This window comes from Amborella trichopoda, chromosome 6, assembly GCF_054954075.1.
Source record: "Amborella trichopoda isolate Santa Cruz 75 chromosome 6, AtrichopodaSantaCruz75HAP2 v2.0, whole genome shotgun sequence".
Classification (NCBI taxonomy): domain Eukaryota; kingdom Viridiplantae; phylum Streptophyta; class Magnoliopsida; order Amborellales; family Amborellaceae; genus Amborella; species Amborella trichopoda.
The window spans coordinates 33,868,811-33,892,810 of record NC_142341.1 but is presented as its reverse complement, the minus strand read 5'-3'; the positions used below and the strand labels follow the sequence as shown (position 1 = coordinate 33,892,810).

Here is a 24,000-nt window from a genome sequence, read left to right as displayed (position 1 = left end):
ACAGAACATAACCCCAATAGAACAATTTGAAGTTCTCATCCTCGGATGTTGTTTCTCTCAAAAACTAAGAAATAAAGTGCAGTCTGAGGATGGTGAGTTTGGACCACCTTGGAATTGAGTTTTGCTAAGTCAAGAGAGCGGTCTGAGTCCCCATCCTCGGATTGCTACTTTTCTCAAAAATAAAGAAATAAAGTAGAGTCCGAGAATGGGGACCAGGACTGTCGTTTTTCTCGAAAAATAAGAAGGAAAGAGCGGTCCGAGGATGGGAACCTCGGACCTCTTAGGAACTAAGGCCTGCCCAGTCTAGACGATGGTTTGAGGATTCTAACCTCGAATAACCTGGGCACTGCCCTACAAACAAAATAACTAAATAAGAGGATGCCATTCTAAGACCCAAGAGCAATTTTGAAAAAAAATGCGGGTTGAACAATTTTGATCAAGAGAGCTACTCACCATTTCCTATTAGATCCAACGTCTCAACGTATTTTATTTTTAATTTATTTTTTTTAAAATAGATTGAGTGAATATGAACTTTTGTACGTGCCATTTTCTCATCGGGGCACTCCTATAAAAAATATTAAAAATAAAATTTCGATAAAATATAATGACCAAAATACCCCATGAAACTTTTAAGAGTATTTTGGTCATTTTATTTTATTGAAATTATTTTTTTATATTTTTTGCTAGTGAGAGTTTAATAGAGGAATGAACGTCCAAAATTTGGTATCAAAATAGTTTAGAGAAAAAAAATTAAAAATAAAATAGTTAGAAACATGATATTGTGATTAGGACAATCTTAGCCCTCTATTCAAAATGGACAGTAGGATAAAAGGGATGATAGAACTTCTATGATGTAGGGATTTGCCCCCTAGATATTGGGACGCCTTTTTGGGTCGGTACATAAATAACTCAAATGCTAATAAATTTTCAGATTAAACACATTTGGTAGAGGGAGGCCATTTTTGGCCCGTCTATAAATCACTCAAATACTAATATTTTTTTCAGATTACCCACATTTGATATTGGGAGGCCTTTTTTGGTCCGGACATACATCACTCAATTACTAATACTTTTTCGGATAACCCACATTTTGGTATTGGGAGGCGTGAGCGGTTAAAGACAATAATTTTACATTTTACCCAGCAAAAAGCCTTAACATATTTACAGAAGTACCCCTCGCTCTTTCCTTCAAACCCGAGGGATTACAATAAAGGGCGCATAAGCAAAACAGGGAGACGAACCTTTGAAGCTTTTATGAGGTGACAAGCGGTCAAGTATTACTTTCGCTTGGGCCTCTTAAGTGAAATGAAGTTATTCCAAATTTGAAACAATATATTTTTTAAAAAAAACTTGGTTGTAGGTTTAGAACAAGAAATATAAAGTAGAATTTGTATTATATGATGGGTTATGTTAGGGTGCTCACACTCTCTTCATTTGGATGGCTCAGATCTATCCCAAAATATCCAAGGGACAAGAGCCCCATTTTGTGAACACGAAAGTCTATTCCCAACCTTTCCCTTATGCTCCAATGCAGAGTTTGTTGGTCATATGCTTCACAAAAAAAACTTTTTGCATGGTGAATCGAGGCAAAAACTAAATAATGATATCTGAGTCCTAGTGAATTTTTTTTTTGGTAATTTAGTACGGACCCTACACATTAGTGAAATGGTTAGTGGTGTTTGAAGTTGTCAATGGGAATGAAATCCACAACATGCAACTGGGGTATGCCACAGCCAAAACCCCAACCCCTTTTCCTAGTCTTGGTGAATTTAACTCTTATGTCTGTTAGTTTCTTATTGTATTGGTTTTGGATAATATTTTTGGAAAAAAAAAATAAAGTGTAAAATTACTACATTATTAAGGTTCGTATACGATGAGTGTAATTAAAGTTTAGGTGGAAAATTCGCAACCCCTAATCTGTCAGATGTGAAAAATGAGAGTTGACATGTATTGCTCGTTCTACTCATAGTACGTCAAAGTTTGACAGAATTTTAGTAGAGAACAACGTACACCGCATTCACCCAAGTTCAAATCTAATGCCTATTTGTTTTTTCCCTTTTTCGTGTTTATTGCTACCATTATATTTTCGGCTTTAGGGTTTGGGGTTTTATGAATTTTTCATCCATAGTTCAACTTACATGCATTTCCATATTATAGAGAGTGGATTGGAGGGTTCATATTCCCACACATGTGTGTACGTGTTATGTATGCCTACATACATACATGAAAATCTAAATTATTGAAAAATGGAAAAGGCTAACATACACCGGCAGCTAAATTGAATAGTAATATAGGTGGAATCCTAGCCTTCATATTTCCATCATGTGGTTCAGAATGCATATCACAATATAAATTTTAATATTTTTTCTAAAAATCAGATCAAAATTAAATATTAGTCGTGTGTACTAAAAAATAGGGCGCAAAATTTATAAAAATGTAAAACATATTTTCAAAAATATAAAATGACTGAAGTACCCAAAAAAAATGATAGGGGTAATTTTGAAATTTGAATCTATTTAAAAGAATTTATTATATTTTTATAAGGCGTAAAATAGTGTTTGGTATGTACACGCAATATTTCATCGTAATCGGATCTATAGGAAAATAAATAAAATAAAAAATGTTATATGTATTTTAAACCACTAGATAAAGATCTTATGGCAGGGATTCCACCTATATTACTATTCATTATTTCATTATAGCTGCCAAATGTTTGGAAGGTTTACTCATAAACAATATATTTAAATATAAACATAACTATATATATATATATATATATATATATATATATATATGGAAGTTGAAGAGTAGTGTTGCTGTGGATGCATCTTCTTCTCTCTCTTTGGTACAGAGCGAAGTTGAAGAGTAGTGGTTCGAGTATGGATCTTCTTCTCTCTCTTTTCCGATGCCACAGAATTGGCAGCCCTACCACCAAAATGCCGTTTCTCTCTTTTCACCATTGTTTGTATCCTATAAATACTTCTGGAGGCGCAATTGCGATTGGTTGCGTAGTAGGTTGCTTAACAGGGTTGTGCCCCGTGTGCGCCTGACACACGGCATCAAGTATGCCTTTAAATTTTTAAAAAAAATTCAAATTTTCTCCTAGCAGTTGAAATCCCCGAGTCACTTTCCGCAAGTTATCGCTTGCCCGAGTCACTGTCTGCGATTTATCGCTACGAGCTGGCCTGGTTCTCTCTAGACACGAGCGCTTCCGGTTCTCTCTTGACATAGGCGATTCTCTGTGTTTTACTGAAACCAGCACCCGCGACTTTTCAAACACTGCTTACAACCATTCGATGTGAAATCTGATAGCTTGGGTGTATCACAAATTTTGAGAAAAGTCCTTTTGAATTTTGAGCTTGGTCAATGAAATAAATGCAACCACCCAATTTCACATCCAATGGTCAAGATTAATTGTGACCACCTTGTACCAAGGGAAAATGGCCTCATCACCCTCTTTCCTTATTAATATTAGTATTATAATATTATAATGTGATAATATTTTACTATAATCATTACATATAGGGTGCGGTTTCTATAAGGTTGCAACCTTAAACAATCCAATTACGGTGCACCTTAAAATTTTATTATAACATGTAAATTTGTTATAAAAAATACTTAGCATTATCCTAAAATCTATTTCGATGCTTAATTAGAAAATTTTAAATTTCAAAAACGGTTAAAATATAGTAGATCTATAAATATACAAAAATCTGGAAAATAGACAGTCTTGATAATGTATTGCAAGATACACTATTCTGTGGACTCAAAAAGGTTTTTTCCATATTCATGCATCTTGATGTCGAGATGATCGATTGGAGGGTTTTCTCAATATTAAAACAACATTTTCGATAGATTTTTGAGGTGCATCTGTGACTGTATTTTAAGGTTGCAACGTTATATAAACTTTTCCCTTGCGTATAATATCATTATATTTTTATTCTACTCTTATGTTATTGTCAAAATATTTGAATATCGTATTATGTGAATAATAAAAAAGAATACATTATTAATATTTGTTAATATATAATTAATAATTAAATTATAATTATAATTATGATATTACTGTATAATAATAATATTTACATGTATTGTTTTAGAAAAATAGTGATCATTTAAATATTTTTTATCATAATATAAAATTATTATCTTAAAATATAAATATCATATTATATTATTACTAAAAGATTTGTTATTTTTAATGGAAAAAATTTATATGGAGCCGAGGCTCTAAACAATCAAATAAGAGCCTACATCAAAGATTTCTCTAGAAGAAGCTGTTTTGATGTCCAAATCGATCATCTTGACATCAAGATGAATGGACATGAGAAAAAAATAGATTCCAAATTTTGAAAATAGTGTATTTTGAAACGCATTTTCGGACCATCACTTTTCAAGATTTTTTAGTTTTTATAGATTTGCCGATCTATACTATTTTTGTAGCTTTAAACTTTATAAATAAAGATGAAAATATATTCCAAGTTTAAAAACCACATTTCCTGATACTATTTGAAGGGAGGCTCTAATTTAATTCTTTAGAGCTTAGGCTCTATACAAACCGCACCCATTTTTAATATCATAATCCTATATTAATCTATTAATAATCTTCATTGTTAAACATTATCAACAACAGTTAATATTGATACTATTATACTACAATGATATGATTATAATATTCTTATAATATTTTCTTAATATAATAAAAAATTAAATTAAATACTAGAGTTATGATATTACTGCGTATATATAATATTTATGTATATTATTATCATTGTTATTTTGAAATATTTTCTCGGTTGAATATAATCGTCTGAAGACACTTTCCCTTTGGAGCCTCCCAAAATTTCATATTCCAAAAAAAAGGTCCTCCAAAATAGGTCTTCTACCCTATGGAGTAGGCGTGTAATATAAAACCGTGGGAGCATAGTAAAGTTTGTTTCAAAAGAAAATACGATATGAATAAGTTAGAGAAGAGATGATCAAAATTCTCTCTCCAGATCTCTATCTGATTGAACGATTGGAGGATTCTTTTGAGCCAGCATCAATATCTTTAGGACACTCATTCATCTCTCAAGATCAAGATCAAGATCAAGATGAAGAAACGCGTGGGCACCAAGTTTTCAATTAACAACACTCTATCTCTCTAACTTCTCTCTCTAATACCCACCCGTGTAATAAAACTCCAACTCATATCCTATACGATCAAACCAAACCTATATCTGTTTTTTCCGGTCTTTTTCTCATAAGAAAGTCATACGGGAATTTAGAGAGAGAGGGAAAACAGTCAAGAATTCTCTACATCTAAGGTTTGTAGATTTGTTTCCTTTTAATCTTAATTCTGTTTTTGTTAATTGAGTTCGCCACCTTATAATCATTATTGTGGGTTTCATTTTATTAATTTTTCATCAGAATATTTTTCAGGCCCATATGCCATTGTTTCTTGGGTGGTTCTCTCTCTGTTATGCTGTTTCTTGAATTTATGGAACTGTGCTTTTTTTCATCTCATTTCTTCAAAAAATTTCAAGATTATTGAGCAAATGGGTTTTCATTTTCTCTTTGATGCTTTAATTCGTCAACAACTAAACTCTACCTTTTCGACAGTTTTTTTGTCCAATTGTTTAACCAGAAAAATGACTTTTTATCTTCTTCTTCCCTGTTTATTTTTGTGGTAGAGAGAGAGAGAATGAAGATCTTGACTCTCTCTCTAGGTACACACCCTCTCTCCCTCACCCGTTATCTTTTAGTGTCTCTCTCTCTCTCTTACCTGGTAATGTTCATTCTATGGGTTATTTTTTTTGACAAGAAATGTTCATTCTATCCAACAGGTATTGTTTTCCTCTAAAGAATCAAGAGATGATGGGTTCTCTATCTGGCCACTTGCCTGATGAGCCAGTAGAAGAAATCCTTGTGAAGTTGCCTGCATTTTTCATCCCTAGCTTCAAGAAAGTCAGCAAATCATGGTACACCCTCCTCTCCTCTCTTTGTTTCGTACACCTCCACTCCCTCACACCTCATTCTCCCTCCCAACCTTTTGCACTCTTCCACCCATCCTCCCACAAAATGTCCCTTATTTTCACCATCACACTCAAACACGATGAAAACATCATGCAACTTGGTGAAGTACCCCATAGCTCTTCATGGATGCCAAGAAGTATCAAATGTAGCAATGGCGTACTTTGCGTATTAACAAACAGGGGTGCCTTCTGCCCCTGCAACTGGCCATCCACCTGCCTTCCGCTCATTCATGGGCTGCGTGTAGAGTATTTTGGATTCTATTTCAGGCCCCAAACTTGCAAATTCAAGGTGTTGGCAGTGTTGGCAATACTCTCAATGAGAATTATTGGACATCACGTGGTCTTTGACTCATCAATCGAAAAATGGGAATTCTTCGACAACATTGAGCCAATCAAACCTCTAATCTCCAGCTCTCTAGAACTCAAAACCATCGGACCTACATGTTACAACTACAATAACTTCTACATCCCGTATGATATGAACTTGATTGCGTTTGACATGGTGAAAGAGGAGGTAGAGATCATACCAAGACAACCAAAGTTGCTAGGTTGGAATGGGATGGTCATGCTTCTATCGCAGTTGTCAGCCGTAGTTTGGAACAAAGGTTGTGGGCTCTAAGAAAAGAGAAGAAATGGGAGAGGTGGTGGATGCAAATTTGGGGGACTTGGGACTCAAAAATGTAAGTGAGAATTGTAATCCATTTCCAAAAGTTGTAGTTGGGAAGGATATATTGATGGGTTATGGTGATAAGATGTTAAGTTATGGGATTGAGAGGTGGGAGGTTGAATGGCTTGTTACCAAGTGAGGAGGGATTATCTAAGGGTGATATCCTACAAAGCCACTTTATTCGCTTGGGAGTATGATGATTGGTAAGAAAGGATAAGGGAGTAAAGGCGGAAAGAAGAAGAGTCTTGCTCAATCATGCCCAACTAGAAAGTGAAGAAGACGTCATCCATCACATGGCTCACTATAGCTTTGAATACAGTTTGGAGGGTTTCTCATGGTTAGACTCATGTAATATAATTCTCAACATGGTTTGGGTTGGTGAGGGACTGCACAATTTTGAGTTGATTATTTAATTATGTTCCAATTGAGTAGAATTTATGAAAAAACTTTGGATGTAATCATTTCCCATTATAATCTTAATGAATGGCTCTTTATCTCTCTCTTTCTGCTTATAATTGATTTCTATGTGAATGATCTCTCCCTCTCTCTGCAATATCTGTGTTGGTTCCTCTCTCTCTCCTCTCTTTCTGGTGCCAAGAAAATGTGTTTTTGAGTCATGTATCTTCAAATATGTAAGTCTCTGTGTATATCTTCGTAGGACTTTCCCCATCTCTTGGGCGTTAAAATTCTACAGGGAAAATATCCATTAAGTGGTGGAAATCTCTTACAAAATCATTAAATAAGCAACAAGATTACATATTATATTTTAGTGTTTACTTTTAAATTTTTATTTTTATACGGTACGTTCTCAAAAAATATTAACGGTAAATTACTGACGGACTTGAAATAATTATCTAAAATTCAAAATGATCTCATTATAGGTAAAAATCTCAAGGAAGGTTGCTCAACCTGCGAAAAAAGAATTTGTTTTTTTTTTTTTTTTTTACAAAATTGCCTCTTATAGAAAAGATTCCATACTCAGACCGCATTTTAGTTTATTTATTTATTTTTGCTTTTTTTGTTCGTATGGCAAGTGCCCCTTGCCTTAGGGATAGTTCCCAAGTGATTCGAGGTTAAAATCCTCTAACTACCCTGCGAGCACATCTAAACCCTAGTAGAACAGTGCGAGGTTCCCATCCTGGCACCGTTGTTTTCCTCATAAAATAAGAAATACCCATGTTTTCTCTTTTTTTCCAAAAATTAACCTCAGTCCAAGGATTCCATCCACAGTCCACATTTTTTTTTTTTTTTTTTCGCTCGTAGGACAAAACCTGGCTTTAGGGCTGGTGCTCAGCAGATCCGAGGTAATAATCCTCAGACCGCCCTGTGAACACAACATAACCCCAATAGAACGGTTTGAAGTTCCCATCCTCGGATGTTGTTTCTCTCAAAAAATAAGAAATAAAGTGCAATCTGAGGATGGTGAGCTTTGGAACTGAGTTTTGCTAAGTCAAGAGAGTGGTCTGAGGTCCCCATCCTCGGATAGCTACTTTTCTAAAAAATAAAGAAATAAAGTAGAGTCCGAGAATGGGGACCAAGACTGTCGTTTTTTTCGAAAAATAAAGAGGAAAGAGCGGTCCAAGGATGGGAACCTCTGACCTCTTCAGAACTAAGACCTACTCAGTCTAGAGGACGGTTCGAGGATTCTAACCTCGAATAACCTGGGCACTGCCCTACAAACAAAATAACTAAAAAAAATAAAATGTGGTACGAGGATGCCATTCTCAAACCCAAGAGATATTTTGAAAAATAATGCGGGTTGAACAACCTTCCACGTAATTTTCATCTAAAATTGCCCCATTTCATAGGTAAAGTTTATTGCTCATCGCTCAAATAGCAATAATTTTTTCAAATTACCCAGCTATGGGCAAGCTTTCTATGCTCCCCCTCCTATCCGGCCGTCCAATTTTGATCAAGAGAGCCACTCACCGTTTCATATTAGATCCAATGTCTCAAAGTATTTTGTTTTTAATTTCTTTTTTTTATACAGATTGTATGAGTATGACATTTTGTACGTGCCATCTTCTCATAGGGGTGCACCTATAAAAAATATTAAAATAAATTTTCGATAAAATATAATGACCAAAATACCTCTTGAAACTTTTAGTAGTATTGTGGTCATTTTATTTTATTTAAATTACTTTTTTATATTTTTCGCAAGTGAGAGTTTAATAGAGGAATGGACGTCCAAAATTTGGTGTCAAAATAGTTTATAGAAAAAAAATTAAAAATAAAATAGTTTAGAAACATGGCATTGTGATTGGGACAATCTTAGCCCTCTATTCAGAATGGACGATAGGATAAAAAGGATGATAGAACTTCAACAATGTTGAAAAAGCATAGAAAGCTTGCCACCTAAATATTAGAAGGGCTTTTTGGGTTCGTATATAAATCATCCAAATACTAATAATTTGTCTGATTACCCACAATTGATAGTGGGAGGCCATTTTTGGTCCGCCTGTAAATCACTCAAATACTAATAATTTTTCAGATTGCCCACATTTGATATTGGGAGGCCTTTTTCGGTCCTTATATACATCACTCAATTACTAATACCTTTTCGGATTACCCACATTTGGTATTGGGAGGCGTGAGCGACTAAGACAATAATTTTTACATTGGACCCAACAAGCAGCCTTAACATATATACAGAAATACCCCTGCCTCTTTTCTTCAAACCCGTGGGATTACAATAAAGGGCGCATCAGCAAAACAGGGAGACGAACCTTTGAAGCTTTTATGAGGTAACAAGCGGTGAAGTATTACTTTCGCTTGGGCCTCTTAAGTGAAATGAAGTTATTCCAAATTTGAAACAATATATTTTTTAAAAAAAACTTAGTTGTAGGTTTAGAACAAGAAATAGAAAGTAGAATTTGTATTATATGATTGGTTATGTTAGAGTGCTTACACTATCTCCACTTGGATGGCTCAGATCTATCCCAAAATATCCAAGGGACAAGAGCCCCATTTTGTGAACACGAAAATCTATTCTCATCCTTTCCCTGATGCTCCAATGCAGAGTTTGTTGGTCATATGCTTCACAAAAATAACTTTTTGCATAGTGAATCAAGGCAAAAACTAAATAATGATATCTCAGTCCTAGTGAATTTCTTTATTAGTAATTTAGTGCGGACCGTACGCATTAGTGAATTGGTTAGTGGTGTTCGAAGGTGTCATTGGGAATGGAATCTACAACGTGCCACTGGGGAGTGCCATAGCCAAAACCCCAACCCCTATCCTTAGTCTTGGTGAATTTGACCCTTAAGTCTGTTAGGTTCTTATTGTATTGGTTTTGGATAATATTTTTTGAAAGAAAAATTTGTGTAAAATTAGTACATTATTAGGGTTCGTATACGATGAGTGTTATTAAAGTTTAGGTAGAAAATTCGCAACCCCTTATCTGTCAGATGTGAAATATGAGAGTTGAGATGTATTGCTCGTTCTACTCATAGTACGTCAAAGTTTGACAGACTTTTAATAAAGAACAACGTACACCGCATTCACCCAAGTTCAAATCTGATGCCTTTTTGTTTTTTTTTTTTTTGTATTTATTGTTACTATTATATTTTGGGCTTTACGGTTTGGGGTGTTATGAATTTTTCATCCATAATTCAACTTACATGCATTTCCATATTGAAGAGTGTGGATTGGAGGGATATTCCCACACATGTGTGTACGTGTTATGTGTGCCTACAAACATACATGCATATATAAATTATTGAAAAATGGAAAAGGCTAACATACACGGGCAGTTATATTGAATAGTAATAAAGGCGGAATCCTAGCCATCATATTTCCATCATGTGGTTCAGAATGTAAATCACTATATAAATTTTAATATTTTTTTTAGAAATCAGATCATAATAAAATATTAGACTTATGTACTAAAAAATTGGTGGCACAATTTTAAAAAAAATAAAAAATATTTTGAAAATTTTAAAATGACAGAAATACCCCTGAAAAATGATAGGAGTAATTTGGTCATTTTAATCTATTTAAAATAATTTTTTAAATTTTTTTAAGGTGTAAAATAGTGTTTGGTATGTACACGCAAAATTTCATTGTAATCGGATTTATAAGAAAATAAATAAAACTAAAAAAATTATATGTATTTTAAAGCACTCGATGAAGATCTTACGACAGGAATTCCACCTATATTACTATTCATAATTACATTATAGCTGCTAAATGTTTGGAAGGTTTACTAAGAAATAATATATGTAAATAATATATATATATATATATATATATGGAAGTTGAAGAGGAGTGTTGTTGTGGATGCATCTTCTTCTCTCTCTTTGGTACCGAGCGAAGTTGAAGAGTAGTGGTTCAGAGTATGGATCTTCTTCTCTCTCTTTTCCGATGCCACAGAATTGGCAGCCCCACCACCAAAATGTCGTTTCTCTCTTTTCACCATTGTTTGTATCCTATAAATACTTCTGGCGGGGCATTACCTTGTGCATTGGTTGCGTAGTAGGTTGCTCAATAGGGTTGTGACCCGTGTGCGCCTGACACACGGCATCAAGTATGGCCTTAAATTTAAAAAAAAAATTCAAACGTGCCCGTAATGGTTGAAATCGCCGAGTCACTATCGGCAAGTTATCACCCGAGTCACTGTCGGAAAGTTATCGCCCGAGTCACTGTCGGCGAATTTTCGCTACGAACTCGCCCGGTCCTCTCTAGACACGTGCGCTTCCGGTTCTCTCTAGACACGGGCCGTTCTCTGTGTTTTGCTGGAACCTGCACCTGCGACTTTTCTAGCACTGCTTACAACCATTCGATGTGAAATCTAATACCTTGGGTGTGTCACAAATTTTGAGAAAAGTTCTTTTGAATTTTGAACTTGATCGATGAAATAAATGCAACCGCCCAATTTCACATCCAATGGTCAAGATTAATTGTGACCACCTTGTACCAAGGGAAAATGGTCTCATCATACTCTTTCCTTATTAAAATTAGTATTATAATATTTTAATGTGATAATATTTTACTATAATCATTAGATATAGGGTGCGGTTTCTCTAAGGTTGCAACCTTAAACAATGCAATGAAGGTGCACCTTAAAATTTTATAATAGCATGTAATGTTGTTATAAAAAATACTTAGTATTATCTTAAAATCTATTTTCATACCTAATTAGGCAACTTTAAATTTCAAAAATGGTTAAAATCAAGTAGATCTATAAATATATGAAAATCTTGAAAATAGACAGTCTAGATAATGTGTTGCAAGGGACACAATTTTCGAGACTCAAAAAGGTTTTTTCCATATTCATGCATCTCGAGGTTGAGATGATTGATTAGAGGGTTTTCTCAATATTAAAACAAAATTTCCGATAGATTTTTGAGGTGCATATGTGATTCTACAGTTTAAGGTTGCAACCTCGTATAATATCATTATATTTTTTTTCTAGTATTATGTTATTGTCAAAATATTTGAATATCGTATTATGTGAATAATAAAATAGAATACACTATTAATATTTGTTAATATATAATTAATAATTAAAGTAAATTAAATTATAATTAAAATTATGATATTACTGTATAATAATAATATTTACATGAATTATTTTAGTAAAATAGTAATCATTTAAATATTTTTATCATAATATAAAATTATTATCTTAAAATATTAATATCATATTATATTATTATTAAAATATTTATTATTTTTAATGGAAAAAATTTATATGGAGCTGAGGCTCTTAACAATCCAATAAGAGCCTACATCAAAGGTTTCACTGGAAGAGGCTGTTTTGATCTCCAAATGGATCATCTCGACTTCAAGATGCATGGACATGCGAAAAAAGTAGATTTCAAATTATGGAAATAGTGTATTTTGAAACGTATTTTCGGACCATCACTTTTCAAGATTTTCTAGTTTTCATAGATTTGTCGATCTACACTATTTTTGTAGCTATAAACTTATAAATAAAGATGAATATATATTCTAGAAACCACATTTCTTGATACTATTTGAAAGGAGGCTTTAATTTAATTTTTTAGAACTTAGGCTCTATACAAACCGCGCCCATTTTTAATACCATAATCCTATATTAGTCTATTTATAATCTTCATTGTGAAGCATCATCAACAACTGTTAATATTGATACTATTATACTACAATGAAATGATTAAAATATTCTTATAGCATTTTTTTAATAATATAAAAAATTAAATTAAATACTATAGTTATGATATTACTGCATATATATAATATTTATGTTTATTATTATCGTTGTTAGTTTGAAATATTTTCTCTGTTGAATATTGTCGTCTGAAGACTCTTTCCCTATGGAGCCTCCCAAAATTTCATATTCCAAGAAAAAGGTCCTCCAAAATAGGTTCTTCAAGATCAAGATCAAGAAACGCTTGGGCACCAAGTTTTCAAATAACAACACTCTTTCTCTCTAACTTCTCTCTCTAATACCCACCCGTGCAATGAAACTCCAACTCATATCCTATACGATCAATCCAAACCTATATCTGTTTTTTCCAGTCTTTTTCTCATAAGAAAGTCATACGGGAATTGAGAGAGAGAGAAAGCAGTAAAGAATTCTCTGCATCTAAGGTTTGTAGATTTGTTTCCTTTTCATCTTTATTCTATTTTTGTTAATCGAGTTCGTCACCTTATAATCATTATTGTGGGTTTCATTTTATTAATTTTTCATCAGAATATTTTTCAGGCCCATATGCCGTTGTTTCTTGGGTGGTTCTCTCTCTATTATGTTGTTTCTTGAATGTATGGAATTTTTCTTTTCTTCTTCTCATTTCTTCACAAAATTTAAAGATTATTGAGCAAATGGGTGTTCATTTTCTCTTTAATGGTTTAATCCGTCAACAAGTAAACTCTGACTTTTCGACATTTTTTTTGTCTAATTGTTTAACCGTTTTAAAAATCGGCGAGTCGAACTGGACTCACCCGGTTCGACTCGGGAACTGGCACAGCCCGTGCCGGTTCCGATACAAAATCGGGAACCGCCCGGTTCTAGAGAAGAACCACCGGTTCTACCTGGTTCAGCCCGGTTCCCTCCCTGCACGCGTGCGGCACGCACGTGCAAAGTGGAATAGGTATTTATATACCAAAGTGGAATACCCATCTATATTACATAGGTATTTATATACCAAAGTGGAATACCCATCTTTCGATGCAGGATAACTCCCAAACATCATTAAATGAAAATGAAATTTAAATATATTCTATTAATGATCATGTTATAACCACATATAGTGAGGTGGCGTCGTAGTTAAGACCTTTGCTTCTATGTGATGTCTCAAGGTCTTTTTGTAAATAGTATAAAAAGCATAACAAATAAAAAATAAAAAAGTTAATTTTTTGCAAAGCAGTTAATTTTTGTTGTATATAGTGGTATAATTATTTTTTAAAATAATATGAAAGGCATAAAAAAATAAAACATAAAAAATTTATTCTATTTGAAATCTCCATCTTTCTACTAACAATCTCTTTCACTAAATTTATTATAGAAACCTAAAAAAATAAATTTTTGAAAAATTGAAGTGTTATTTTCAAAATTTGTACGCATTTTATTAATTTTTACATTGAGAACCAAATCTTTTATTTTATTTATTAATTTCTACATTATAAATCATGTAATGTACTATTTTTCTTACAGTTGTCAATAATACATTTTAAATTAGATAATATTATAAAATATTTTTAATTTGTTATTATTTGTCTAATAAAATAATTATAAAATGTAAACTAATAATTATAATTTCAGTATATAATATTATAATTAGTTAGGTTTTAATAATTTTGGATTATAGTTAGTTAGGCTGTAATAATTTGGATTTTTTTAGCGGATTAGGGTTTTCGCCAAAACGAAATTTTAATGGCCATTCTTTCATTGATTAGTATACTATTTATAATAGTCCATATATAATTATATATTTTATCTATGATAATTCTATGATTTTTCTTTTATGTGATACAAATTTAATGGTTAACATAAGTTTATACATGGAAAGAGCATCTCAATATTCACAAATTGATGAAAAAAATGAAAGTTAATAATGTAGTACCTTCATGTCTTATTGGATTCCTAAAAAACAATATTTATAATAAATTTTAATAATTTTTTCGGATTTTTTGAAGCTTTAATATGACCGATTCAGTCTATTCCCGATCCGAATCGTCGATTTGCCGATCCGGATCGGTTTTGGAGATACCCGATCCGAATCACCGATCCGCTTTTTAAACCATTGGTTTAACTAGAAAAATATCTTTTTATCTTTTTTTTTTTTTTTTTTTAAGGTAGAGAGAGAAAATATAAGATCTTGACTCTCTCTCTAGGTACACACCCTCTCTCCCTCACCCGTTATCTTTACGTGGGTCTCTCTCTCTCTCATACCTGGTTATGTTCATTCTATGGGTTATTTTTTTTGACAAGAATTGTTCATTCTATCCAACAGGTATAGTTTTCCTCTAAAGAATCAAGAGATGGTGGGTTCTCTATCTGGCCACTTGCCTGATGAGCTAGTAGAAAAAATCCTTGTGAAGTTGCCTGCATTTTTCATCGTTAGCTTCAATCGGGTCAGCGAATCATGGTACAACCTCCTCTCCTTTCCTTGTTTCTTACGCCTCTACTCCCTCACACCTCATTCTCCCTCCCAACCTTTTGCACTCTTCCTCCCATCCTCCCACAAAAAGTCCCTTATTTTCACAATCTCCCTCAAACACCATGAAAACATCATGCAACTCTGTTAAGTACCCCATAGCTCTTCATGGATGCCAAGAAGTATCAAATGTAGCAATGGCGTACTTTGCATATTACAAAAAAGGGGTGCCTTCGTACTTTGCATATTAAAAAAAAGGGGTGCCTTCTGCATGTCAACCCTACAACCGGCCACTCCACCCGCCTTACGTGTATTCATGGGTTGCGTGTAGAGTATTTTGGATTGTATTTCAACCCCCAAACTTGTAAATTCAAAGTGTTGGCAGTGTTGGCAGTACTCTCAACGAGAATTATTGAAGATTACGTGGGCTTCGACTCATCAATCGGAAAATGGGAATTCTTCGACAACATAGAGCCAATCAAAGCTCTAATCTTCAACTCTCTAGAACTCAAAACCATCGGACATACATGTTACAACTACAATAACTTCAACATCCCGTATGATATGAACTTGATTGGTTTTGACAAGGTGAAAGAGGAAGTAGAGATCATACCAGCACCACCAAAGTTCCAAAGAGAGGGAGATGATCATGTTGCTGTGTTGGAATTGGATGGTTGTGCTTCTATCGCAATTGTCAGCCGTAGTTTGGAACTAAGGTTATGGGCTCTAAGAAAAGAGAAGAAATGGGAGATGGTGGATGTAGATTTGGAGGAATTGGGACTAAAAAATGAAAGTGAGAATTGTTATCCATTTCCAAAGGTTGTAGTTGGAAAGGATATATTGATGGGTTATGGCGATAAGATGTTAAGTTATAGGATTGAGAGTGGGAGGTTGAATGGCTTGTTACCAAGTGAGGAGGGATTACCTAAGGGTGATATTCTATCCTACAAAGCCACTTTATTCGCTTGGGAGTATGATGATGGTAAAAAAGGAAAAGGGAGTAAAAGCGGAAAAAAGAAGAGGAGTCTTGCTCAATCATGCCCAACTGAAAAGAGAAGAAGACATCATCCATCACATGGCTCACTGTAGCTTTGAATATGGTTTGGAGGGTTTCCCATGGTTAGACTCATGTAATATAATTCTCAACATGGTTTGGGTTGGTGAGGGACTGCACAAATTTAGGATGTTTTATTACATTCCATTTAAGTAGAATTTATGAAGAAACTTTGGCTGTAATTATTTCCCATTATAATTTTCATGAATGGCTCTTTATCTCTCTCTTCCTGCTTATAATTGATTTCTATGTGAATGATCTCTCCCTCTCTCTGCAATATCTGTGTTGGTTTCTCTCTCTCTCCTCTCTTTCTGGTGCCAAGAAAATGCGTTTTTGAGTTATGTATCTTCAAATATGTAGGTCTCTATGTATATCTTCGTAGGACTTTCCCCATCTCTCGAACCTTAAAATTCTTCAAGGAAAATATCAATTAAGTGGTGAAAATCTCTTACAAAATCATTAAATCAGAAACAAGATTACATATTATATTTGAGTGTTTATTTTTAAATTTTTATTTTTATACGGTACGTTCTCAAAACATATCAACGGTAAATTACAGACGGACTTGAAATAATTATCTAAAATTCAAAATGATCTCATTATAGATAGAAATCCCAAGGAAGGTTGATCAACCTGCAAAAAAAAAAAAAAAAATTTATTCTTTTTTTACAAAGTTGCCTCTCATACGAAAGATTCCATCCTCAGACGGCATTTTAGTTTATTTTAGTTTTTTTCGTTCGTATGGCCAATGTCCCTTGCCTTAGGGATAGTTCTCAGGTGCTTCGAGGTCCAAATCCTCTAACTACCCTACGAGCACATTGAAACCCTAATAGAGCAGTGCGAGGTTTCCATCCTAGGACCGTTGTTTTCCTCAGGAAATAAGAAATACCCACGCTTTCTTTTTTTAAAAATAAATTAACCTCAGTCCAAGGATTCCATCCACGGTCCACATTTTATTTTATTTTTTCGCTCATAGGAGAGTGCCTCAAGCTTTAGGGGTGGTGCTCAGGCGATCCGAGGTTACAATCCTAAGACCGCCCACTGAACACAACATAACCCCAATAGAACAGTTCCCATCCTCGGATGTTGTTTCTCTCACAAAATAAGAAATAAAGTGCAGTCTAAGGATGGTGAGATTGGACCACCCTGGAGCTGAGTTTTGCTAAGTCAAGAGAGCGGTCTGAGGTCCCCATCCTCGGATTGCTACTTTTCTCAAAAATAAAGAAATAAAGTAGCGTCCGAGAATTGGGACCAGGACTGTCGTTTTTCTTGAAAATAAGAAGAGAAGAGAGGTTCGAGGATGGGAACCTCTGACCTCTTAAGAACTTAGGCCTGCTCAGTCTAGAGGACGTTTTGAGGATTCTAACTTCGAGTAACCTGGGCACTGCCCTACAAACAAAATAACTAAAAATAATAAAATGTGGTACGAGGATTCAATTCTCAGACACAATTTTGAAAAAAAATGCAGCTTGAACAACCTTCCACGTAATTTTCATCTAAAATTGCCCCATTTCATAGGTAAAGTTTATTGCTTACCACTCAAATAACAATAATTTTTTAAAATCACCCAGATATGGGCAAGCTTTATATGCTCCCCCTACTATCCAGCCATCCAATTTTGATCAAGAGAGCCACTCACCGTTTCATATTAGACCCAACGTTTCAAAATATTTTTTTTTTAAATTAGTTTTTTTTTACACAGATTGTATGAATATGAAATTTGGTACGTACCATCTTCTCATTGGGACGCACCTATAAAAAATATTAAAAATAATTTTCGATAAAATACAATGACCAAAATACCTCTTGAAACTTTTAGGAGTATTTTGATCATTTTATTTTAATGAAATTATTTTTTTATATTTTTCGCTAGTGAGAATTTAATAGAGGAATGGACGTCCAAAATTTGGGGTCAAAATAGTTCACAAAAAAAAATTAAAAATAAAATTGTTTAAAAACATGATATTATAATTGGGACAATCTTAGCCCTCCATTCAAAATGGACGGTAGGATAGGGGGATGATAGAACTTCTATGATATAAAGGGAGCATAGAAAGCTTGCCCCCTGTATATTGGGAGGCCTTTTTTGGTCCGTACATAAATCACTCAAATACTAATAATTTTTCAGATTACCCGCATTTGATAGTGGAAGACCATTTTTGGTTCGTCTATAATTCACTCAAATACTAATAATTTTTCAGATTACCCACATTTGATATTGGGAGGCCTTTTTCCGTCCGTACATACATCACTCAATTACTAATACTTTTTCGAATTACCCACATTTGGTATTGGGAGGCGTGAGCGATTAAAGACAATAATTTTACATTTTACCCAACAAGCAGCCTTAACATATTTACAAAAGTACCCCTGCCTCTTTCCTTCAAACCCGTGGGATTACAATAAAGGGCGCATAAGCAAAACAATGAGACGAACCTTAGAAGCTTTTATGAGGTGACAAGTGGTCAAGTATTACTTTCGCTTGGGCCTCTTAAGTGAAATGAAGTTATTCCAAATTTGAAACAATATATTTTTTTAAAAAAAACTTAGTTGTAGGTTTAGAACAAGAAATAGAAAGTAGAATTTGTCTAATATGACGGGTTATGTTAGGGTGCTCACACTATCTCCATTTGGATGGCTCGGATCTATCCCAAAATATCTCTGGGACAAGTGCCCCATTTTGTGAACACAAAAATCTATTCTCATCCTTTCCCTGATGCTCCAATGCAGAGTTTGTTGGTCTTATGTTTCACACAAATTACTTTTTGCATAGCGAATTGAGGCAAAAACTAAATAATGATATCTCAGTCCTAGTAAATTTTTTTTTTGGTAATTTAGTGCGGATACTATGCATTAGTGAAATGGTTAGTGGTGTTTGAAGGTGTCAATGGGAATGGAATCTACAACATGCAACTAGGGTGTACCACAGCAAAAACCCCAACCCCTTTCCCTAGTCTTGCTGAATTTAACCCTTAAGGCTGTTAGTTTCTTATTGTATTGGTTTTGGATAATATTTTTGGAAAGAAAAAATAAAGTGTAAAATTACTACATTATTAGGGTTTGTATACGATGAGTTGTAATTAAAGTTTAGGTGGAAATTTTGCAACTCTTATCTGTCAGATGTGAAAAATGAGAGTTGACATGTATTGATCGTTCTACTTATAGTTCGTCAAAGTTTGACAGACTTTTAGTAGAGAACTACGTACACCGCATTCACCCAAGTTCAAATCTAGTGCCCTTTTGTTTTTTCCCTTTTTTGTGTTTATTGTTACCATTATATTTTCGACTTTAGGGTTTGGGGTTTTATGAATTTTTCATCCATAGTTCAACTTACATGCATTTCCATATTATAGATAGTGGATTGGAGGGTTCATATTCCCACACATGTGTGTACATGTTATGTGTGTATACATACATTCATGCTTATATAAATTATTAAAAAATGGAAAAGGCTAACATACATCGGTAGCTATATTGAATAGTAATATCGGTAGAATCTTAGCCGTCATATTTTCATCATGTGGTTCAAAATACATATCACTATATAAATTTTAATATTTTTTCTAGAAATCATATCAAAATAAAATATTAGACGTGTGTACTTAAATATAGGGCACACAATTTAATATCCTATATTATTCTATTTATAATCTTCATTGTGAAACATCATCAACAACTGTTAATATTGATACTATTATACTACAATGATATGATTATAATATTCTTATAACAATTTCTTAATATTATAAAAAATTAAATTAAATACTTCAGTTATGACATTACTGCGTATATATAATATTTAGGTATATTATTATCATTGTTATTTTAAAATATTTTCTCTGTTGAATATAATCGTCTGAAGACTCTTTCCCTTTGGAGCCTCCCAAAATTTCATAGTCCAAAAACAAGGTCCTCCAAAATAGGTCTTCTACCCGATGGAGTAGGCGTGTAATATAAAACCGTGGGAGTATAGCAAAGCTTGTTGCAAAAGAAAATACGATATGAATAAGTTAGTTAGAGAAGAGATGATCAAAATTCTCTCTCTAGATCTCTATCTAATTGAAAGGTTGGAGGATTTTTTTGCGTCAGCATCTCTATCTTTAGGACACTCATTCATCTCTCAAGATCAAGAAACGCGTGGGCACCAAGTTTCAATTAACAACACTCCATCTCTCTAACTTCTCTCTCTAAAACCCACCCGTGTAATAAAACTCCAACTCATATCCTATACGATCAATCCAAACCTATATCTGTTTTTTCCAATGTTTTTCTCATAAGAAAGTCATACGGGAATTTAGAGAGAGAGAGAAAGCAGTAAAGAATTCTCTGCACCTAAGGTTTGTAGATTTGTTTCCTTTTCATCTTAATTCTGTTTTCGTTAATCGAGTTCGTCACCTTATAATCATTATTGTGGGTTTCATTTCATTAATTTTTCATCAGAATATTTTCAGGCCCATATGCCATTGTTTCTTGGGTGGTTCTCTCTCTGTTATGTTGTTTCTTGTATGTATGGAATTGTGCTTTTTTTATTCTCGTTTCTTCACAAAATTTCAAGATTATTGAGCAAGTGGGTTTTCATTTTCTCTTTGATGGTTTAATCCGTCAACAAGTAAACTCTGCCTTTTCAACAGTTTTTTTCTCCAATTGTTTAACCAGATAAATATATATTTATCTTCTTCTTCCTTATTTATTTTTGGGGTAGAGAGAGATTGTAAGATCTTGACTCTCTCTAGGTACACACCCTCTCTCCCTCACCCGTTATCTTTAAGTGGGTCTCTCTCTCTTTCTCACTCTCTCTCTCTCTCATACCTGGCTATGTTCATTCTAAGGGTTATTTTTTTTGACAAGAAATGTTTATTCTATCCAACAGATATTGTTTTCCTCTAAAGAATCAAGAGATGATGGGTTCTCTATCTGGCCACTTGCCTGATGAGCTAGTAAAAGAAATCCTTGTGAAGTTGCCTGCATTTTTCATCCTTAGCTTCAAGAGGGTCAGCAAATCTTGGTACAACCTCCTCTCCTCTCCTTGTTTCATACACCTCCACTCCCTCACACCTCATTCTCCCTCCCAACCTTTTGCACTCCTCCACCAATCCTCCCACAAAAAATCCCGTATTTTAACCATCTCCCTCAAACACCATGAAAACATCAAGCGACTCTGTGAAGTACCCCATAGCTCTTCATGGATGCCAAGAAGTATCAAATGTCGCAATGGTGTACTTTGCCTTCTGCATTGTCAACCTTGCAACCGGCCAATCCACCCGCCTTCCGCGTGTTCATGGGCTGCGTGTACAGTATTTTGGATTCTATTTCGGCTCCCAAACTTGCAAATTCAAGGTGTTGGCAGTACTCTTAACGAGAATTATTGGAGATTATGCGGTCTTCGACTCATCAATCGGGAAAATGGGAATTCTTCGACAACATAGAGCCAATCAAAGCTCTAGAACTCAAAACCATCGGACATACATGTTACAACTACAATAACTTCAACATCCCGTATGATATGAACTTGATTGGTTTTGACATAGTGAAAGAGGAGGTAGAGATCATAACAGCACCACCAAAGTTCAAAAGAGAGCGGGATGATCATGTTGCTGTGTTGGAATTGGATGGTTGTGCTTCTATCGCAGTTGTCAGCCGTAGTTTGGAACTAAGGTTGTGGGCTCTAAGAAAAGAGAAGAAATGGGAGATGGAGGTGGATACAGATTTGGAGGAATTGGGACTCAAAAATAAAGTGAGAATTGTTATCCATTTTCAAAGGTTGTAGTTGGGAAGGATCTATTGATGGGTTATGGTGATAAGATGTTTAAGTTATGGGATTGAGAGTGGGAGGTTGAGTGGCTTGTTACCAAGTGAGGAGGGACTATCTAAGGGTGATATTCTATCTTACAAAGCCACTTTATTCGCTTGGGAGTATGATGATGGTAAAAAAGGAAAAGGGAGTAAAGGTGGAAAGAAGAAGAGGAGTCTTGCTCAATCATGCCCAACAGGAAAGAGAAGAAGACATCATCCATCACATGGCTCACTGTAGCTTTGAATATGGTTTGGAGGGTTTCTCATGGTTAGACTCATGTAATATAATTTTCAACGTGGTTTGGGTTGGTGAGGGACTGCATAATTTTGAGTTGATTGTTTTATTATGTTCCATTTGAGTAGAATTTATGAAGAAACTTTGGCCGTAATTATTTCCCATTATAATTTTAATGAATGGCTCTTTATCTGTCTCTTCCTGCGTATAATTGATTTATGTGTGAATGATCTCTCCCTCTCTCTGCAATTTATGTGTTGGTTTCTCTATCTCTCTCCTCTCTTTCTGGTGCCAAGAAATGCGTTTTTGAGTTATGTATCTTCTAATATGTAGGTCTATGTGTATATCTTTTTAGGACTTTCCCCATCTCTTGAGCGTTAAAATTCTATAGGGAAAATTTCAATTGAGTGGTGGAAATCTGTTACAAAATCATTAAATCAGCAACAAGATTACATATTATATTTGAGTGTTTATTTTTAAATTTTTATTTTTATACGGCACGTTCTCAAAAAATATTAACGATAAATTACAGACAGACCTTAAATAATTATCTAAAATTCAAAATGATGCTATTATAGGTAGAAATCCCTAGGAAGGTTGCTCAACTTGCAAAAAAAAATTTTTTTTTTTTTTTTTACGAGGTTGCCTCTCATACAAAAGATTCCATCCTCAAACCGCATTTAAGTTTATTTATTTATTGTAGTTTTTGTCGTTCGTATGGGCAATGTCTCTTGCCTTAGGGATAGTTCCCAAGTGATTTGAGGTCGAAATCCTCTAACTATCCTGCGAGCACATCGAAACCCTAGTAGAGCAGTAGAGCAGTGCGAGGTTTCCATCCTGGGACCGTTGTTTTCCTCAGAAAATAAGAAATACCCACGTTTTCTTTTTTATTCAAAAAATTAACCTCAGTCCAAGGATTCCATCAACGGTCCACATTTTATCTTCTTTCTTTTATTTTTTCGCTCCTAGGATAGTGCCTCATGCTTTAGGAGTGGTGCTCTGGCGATCCGAGGTTACAATCCTTAGACCACTTTGTGAACACAGCATAACCCCAATAGAAAGGTTTGAAGTTCCCATCCTCGGATGTTGTTTCTCTCAAAAAATAAGAAATAAAGTGCAGTCTGAGGATGGTGAGCTTGGACCACCTTGGAACTGAGTTTTGCAAAGTCAAGAGAGCGGTCAGGAGTCCCCATCCTAGGATTGCTACTTTTCTCAAAAATAAAGAAATAAAGTACAGTCCGAGAATGGGGACCAAGACTGTCATTTTTTCTCGAAAAATAAGAAGGAAAGAGTAATCCGAGGATTAGAACTTCTGACCTCTTAAGATCTAAGGCATGCTCTGTCTAGAGGACGGTTCGAGGATTCTAACCTCGAATAACTTGGGCACTGCCCTACAAACAAGAAAACTAAAAACAATAAAATGTGGTACGAGGATGCCATTCTCGGACCCAAGAGCAATTTTGAAAAAAAATGCTGGTTAAATAACCTTCCGCGTAATTTTCATCTAAAATTTCCCCATTTCATAGGTAAAGTTTATTGCTCCATACATACATCACTCAAATACCAATAATTTTTTCAAATTACCTAGATATGGGCAACCTTTCTATGCTCCCCCTACAGCACAGAAGTTGTATCCTCCCCCTACTATCCAGCCATTT

The 24,000-nt window shown here is 34.4% G+C and overlaps 2 long non-coding RNA genes across 2 annotated transcripts; both read left to right on the top strand.

The window, feature by feature from the left end:
* Positions 1-4,931: 4,931 nt before the first annotated feature.
* On the top strand, positions 4,932-7,188 carry LOC148781707 (uncharacterized). Its single transcript, XR_016057766.1, has 2 exons — positions 4,932-5,306; positions 5,826-7,188. It is a non-coding gene; the product is annotated as an uncharacterized LOC148781707 (long non-coding RNA).
* Positions 7,189-20,445: 13,257 nt separating this feature from the next.
* LOC148781706 (uncharacterized) lies at positions 20,446-22,538 on the top strand. Its single transcript, XR_016057765.1, has 2 exons — positions 20,446-20,651; positions 21,185-22,538. It is a non-coding gene; the product is annotated as an uncharacterized LOC148781706 (long non-coding RNA).
* Positions 22,539-24,000: the final 1,462 nt, after the last annotated feature.